At 43.5% G+C, this 5,792-nt stretch overlaps 1 pseudogene; it reads right to left on the bottom strand.

Annotated features, from left to right (window-relative positions):
• The window catches only part of LOC107725782 (uncharacterized), a 32,342-nt pseudogene extending 26,876 nt beyond the window's left edge, over nt 1-5,466 (bottom strand).
• Nucleotides 5,467-5,792: the final 326 nt, after the last annotated feature.

Below are 5,792 nucleotides of genomic sequence, written 5' to 3' on the forward strand. Positions count from 1 at the left end.
TTCCTTTTTTTTTTTTTTTCCCCCATCACTATACTGGGGCACAGGACCCACACAAGACCAGCTATTCCAAAAATCTTGATGTCAAATGTACGCTCACTAGAAAATAAACTGGACCTAATTCGACTCTGTCGGACTACACAGCGTGAGACAAGGGAGCGCTGCGTGTTTGTTTTTACTGAAACGTGGCTAAACAACAACATCCCGGACTCCGCCATTCAGCTGCACGGGCTAACCTGCTACCGAGCGGACAGAGATACAGCACTGTCTGGTAAGACTCGCGGAGGCGGCTTGTGTGTGTATATTAACAAAGAATGGTGCAACAATGCTGTGTTAGTGTCAAAACATAGCTCGTCGCTGGTGGAGTTTTAATTGTGAAGTGCCGACCCTTCTATCTGCCGAGGGAGTTCACGGCCATTGTTATCGTTGCTGTGTATATACCCCTTGTGCAAATGCTAAAGACGCGCTTCGCGAACTGTACAGCGCTATCAGTGAGCAACAAACAAACAACCCTGATGGCTTTTTCATAATATCCGGTGACTCTAATCACGCAAACTTAAAGACAGTTTTGCCAAAGTTCTACCAACACGTGAACTTTGCAACAAGAGAAAACAACACATTGGACTTGGTTTACACAACAGAAAAAAATGCGTACAAAGCTGCACCCCGCCCCCATCTCGGGTACTCAGACCACATCCCTGTTATGCTAAATCACAGTATGTGCAAATGCTAAAGACGCGCTTTGCGAACTGTACAGCGCTATCAGTGAGCAACAAACAAACAACCCTGATGGCTTTTTCATAATATCCGGTGACTTTAATCACGCAAACTTAAAGACAGTTTTGCCAAAGTTCTACCAACACGTGAACTTTGCAACAAGAGAAAACAACACATTGGACTTGGTTTACACAACAGAAAAAAATGCGTACAAAGCTGCACCCCGCCCCCATCTCGGGTACTCAGACCACATCTCTGTTATGCTAATTCCAGCATACAGACCACTTCTCAAACTTGCCAAACCGGTCCAAAAGCAGATCACAGTATGGACAGATGATGCTACCTCAGAACTACAGGACTGCTTCTAGGACACAGACTGGAACATGTTTAAAGAGGCAGCCACCTACCATGACCACACAGACCTGCAAGAGTACACTGAAACAGTGATTGCTTACATCAAAAAGTGCATTGATGATGTGACAGTCACCAAGAACATCACCACACGTGCCAACCAGAAGCCAGGGATGACAGCAGAGGTTCGTGGGCTGCTAAAGACCCAAGATGAAGCATTCAGATCGGGAGACAAAGCAGTCCTCAAAACAGCAAGAGCCAACCTGTCCCGTGGCATCAAGAAAGCAAAACGGTTGTATGCACAAAAAAACAATAATCACTTTACTGACAGCAAGGACACACGGAGTCTGTGGCAAGTTATTCAGACCATCACGGACTACAAGCCCCTGCCACAGGCCTGTGATGATGACACATCCCTCCCAGATGCACTCAACCACTTGCAGGCCGGGTACTGAGAGACTGTGCTGAACAGCTGACCGATGTCTTAACAGACATCTTTAACATCTCACTAAGCCAAGCAGTTGTCCCCACATATCTCAAGTCCACCACCATCACCCCAGTCACCTGTGTCCTGCCTGAATGACTATCGCCCCTCACAAACTACAAGCCCATGCCACAGGCCTGTGATGACGACACATCCCTCCCAGATGCACTCAATGAGTTTGAAATGCAGAGTGACAAACCTGCACAAAAACTACCCACACATCCCAATGACCAGGCGCTCTGTCTGTCTCCAGTCGATGTAAGGAAGACCCTATCTAGGGTTAACCCACGCAAGGCTGCAGGTCCTGACAACATACCAGGCCGGGTACTGAGAGACTGTGCTGAACAGCTGACAGATGTCTTAACAGACATCTTTATAATCATGATGAAGTGCTTTGAGAGGTTAGTCATGCACCATATAAAATCTAATCTCCCCAATAAACTTGACCCGCTCCAGTTTGCATACCGTCCAAACTGCTCCACGGACAATGCCATTTCCTCCACCCTCCACCTGGCTCTTACCCACTTAGACTCTTATGTTACAATGCTGTTCATCGACTTCAGCTCAGCATTCAACACAATAATCCCACAACAGCTCATCAACAAACTAAACCTGCTGGGCCTAAATACCTCCCTCTGTAATTGGATCCTGGACTTTCTAACCGGAAGACCTCAGTCAGTCCGTGTCGGCCACAATCACTAAGCCAAGCAGTTGTCCCCACATATCTCAAGTCCACCACCATCACCCCAGTCACCTGTGTCCTGCCTGAATGACTATCGTCCCATAGCACTGACCCCAATCATGATGAAGTGCTTTGAGAGGTTAGTCATGCACCATATCAAATCCAATCTCCCCAACACAGTTGACCCGCTCCAGTTTGCCTAACGTCCACACCGCTCCACGGACGATGCTATTTCCTTCACCCTCCACCTGGCTCTTACCCACTTAGAAAACAAAGACTCTTATGTTAGAAGGCTGTTCATCGACTTCAGCTCAGCATTCAACACAATAATCCCACAACAGCTCATCAACAAACTAATCTAACCGGAAGACCTCAGTCAGTCCGTGTCAGCCACAACACCTCCAACACTACCACACTGAGCACAGGTGCTCCACAAGGCTGTGTGCTCAGCCCGCTGCTCTTCACGCTGCTGACCCACGACTGCACTGCCAAGTTCAGCTCCAACCACATCATCAAGTTCGTGGATGACACAACGGTGGTAGGTCTCATCAGCAACAGTGATGAAACACCCTACAGAGAGGAAGTGGCACAACTGGTTGAATGGCGTGAGGCAAACAACCTGTCCCTCAACGTGAGTAAGACAAAGGAGGTTGTGATGGACTTCAGGAGAAACTCTGTTGACCACCCCCCACTGACCATCGACAGCTCGACTGTGGAGAGAGTCAGCAGCACTAAATTCCTGGGGGTGCACATAACAGAAGACCTCACCTGGACCACCAACACTATATCACTCTCCATAAAGGCACAACAGCGCCTACACTTTCTCCGCCGGCTGAAAAGAGCAAGTATCCCTCCACCCATCCTCACCACATTCTACAGGGGAACCATTGAGAGCATGCTGACCAGCTGCATCACTGTCTGGTACGGGAACTGCAGTGTATGCATAGTCAACTATTTATAGTATATGTATAGTTAGACTACCACTTCATAAAGTTAGCTATGTAGGTCTAAAAGTTGTTCTTATGTCTAGTGTTGTATGTTTATATTTATGTTATTTATTCAGCACCGAGGTCCTGCGAGACATGACATTTCGTTCCACTGTATGTCCACACATGTAGCAGAATAACACTAAAGCTCAACTTGACTTGAGACACACAAAAACCTCCTCAGCTCAGTATGTTTGTCTCACACACCTCTCCTGCTCACCACCAGTAATGTGATTCTGTGAGATTTCACCCATTTTGATGCTTTGGTAAGAATGTGATCATGTTTTGAAAGTGCAGTGATTGTTTTCAGTGTTACTCACTGAACTGATCTGGATTGTTTAACCACAGGTAACAGATTCTGAAGAACTCTATCTCCTGCATGTTGTGCTCCAATAAACGGTTTTAGATCAAACACATCCATCTTCTGCTCTGATGTCAGCAACACATAAACCAGAGCTGACCACTGTGAAGGGGAGAGTTTGGTTTTTCTTATTCGTCCAGATTTCAGATAATCTTGGATCTCCTGCATCAGTGAATCATCACCCAGTTCATTCAGACAGTGGAACAGATTGATGGATTTCTCTGGAGAGCGATTCTGCCTGATCTTCTGTTTGATGCACTGAACTGTTTCCTCTTTGTTATAGGAGCAGCTTCCTGTCTGTCGCAGTAGTTTTCGTAAGAGAGTCTGATTGGACTCTACTGAGAGACCCAGAAGAAAACACAGGAAAAGATCCAGATGCCCATTCTTACTCTGTAAAGCCTCGTCCACAGCTCTCTGATGCAGCTCAGATAATAAACTATATTTCTTCTGGTTAATAATCTTATGCAACTGCCTTTGTTTGGTTTGATCAAACACATATATGTTGTTGATTGTACAGGAGAGATGTGCATATAGGGCTGCTAGATGTTCCTGAAGGCTCAGATGAACAAAGCTGAAGACTTTCCCCTGATACAAGCCCAACTCTTCAGGTTGCCTTTCACAAGCTGCTGGAAAGCCAGCTTCCCCAGTTTGAGGATCATGTCTTCATCGGTCACCTTCTTCTCATAGTCCTTCTCATGTTTGATGTTGGTCTGAAGGATCAGGAAGTGTGTGTACATTTGAGTGAGAGTCTTGGGAATCTCTCCACTCTCTGCTGGACTCAACATCTTCTCTAGAACAGCGGCTGAGATCTAAATGTGTTGAGGACTTCATAGCTGTAAAATTAAAATACCACATTATTACATGAGTTAAAAGGCACAATGTCTTATGTATTCTGACCATATCTACAGATCATATCTCTTTAAGAAATGTTATACCCGAGACCAGGCCGTGAATCTCCACTCTTGAATTGTTCTTGACAAACCATAGATGCGTCACTCCTCATAGACACACAGCTAGACTCTGCTTCTGATCTCTTCTGCTGAACTGAACTAAAACAGAGAGAGATAAAGCTAATCTTTTAAATTTCGGTTTGCAACAAATTACCTATTCATTTATTACCAAATTCACTTCAAAGAGCACTTTACCAATACATACACTGTTTATACAAAAACTGTGAAATGAACGGATAATATATAATAATATAAAATGTCATGCTTTAGGCTAATCATGTTTTTATACAAATGTTATACCTCAGACCAGGCTGTGAATCTCCACTCTTAAACTTCATTGGTGGATCCATAGACGCGTCACTCTTCACAGACACACAGCTGGACTCTGATCTCTTCTGTTGTACTGAGCTAAAACAGAAAGAGATTTAAGATTTGAAGGTATTCAATAAATCAACTATACATTTATCATAATCAAATTCAATTTTAATAGCACTTTATAATCATTTCATAAACTGGTTATAACTGTGATAGTGTATGAAACTATAAAATGCCATGCTATAATCATAATTTTATACAAATGTTACCTGAAATCAAGCTGTGAATCTCCACTGTTAAACTTCATTGGTCGATCCATAGACGCGTCACTCTTCATAGACACACAGCTGGACTCTGGTTCTGATCTCTTCTGATCAACTGAACTAAAACAAAACAGATTTAATTCTTTAGAATCATTTTAATATACTTCAAAAAGTATTTTTATAAAAAAGAAAACTTGTCAAGGAGTTTTTATGGTATTATTGTTTTCCATATAAAAACTTGAGAGGAAAAAAAAAACTTTTTTCTATAACATAACACAACACAACATAACATATGTGTTACTCAAAGTACCTGAATCCTGGAAAATAATCTTCATCTCCAGATGTTTGAGTTTCGTCCATGATGGATCTGAACAGTTTGATCTCCACTGACTCTAGATGAAACTAACAATCACAAAAACTACAGTAATCAAACAGCCTTAAGGCCTTTCCGCACTGAGCGCGATGCGAAAAAGCGAGGCGAATCGCCAACAAACGGTGCTTTCACATTGAGCACTAAACGATTTTTCGCCTTCTGCTAATTCACGCCTGCACACTAGGTGGCGCCGACCAACAATGCATTTTTCCTCAGATATGTATCTCGTATATGGATTTAGCATCTAAATTAAGATAAACAAGGTTTGGTTCTACACCAGAAACACAAACTATCTATAATGCTTACAAGAATA

The sequence above is a fragment of the Sinocyclocheilus rhinocerous genome, unplaced genomic scaffold (assembly GCF_001515625.1).
Source record: "Sinocyclocheilus rhinocerous isolate Xijiao unplaced genomic scaffold, SAMN03320098_v1.1 scaffold2561, whole genome shotgun sequence".
NCBI lineage: Eukaryota > Metazoa > Chordata > Actinopteri > Cypriniformes > Cyprinidae > Sinocyclocheilus > Sinocyclocheilus rhinocerous.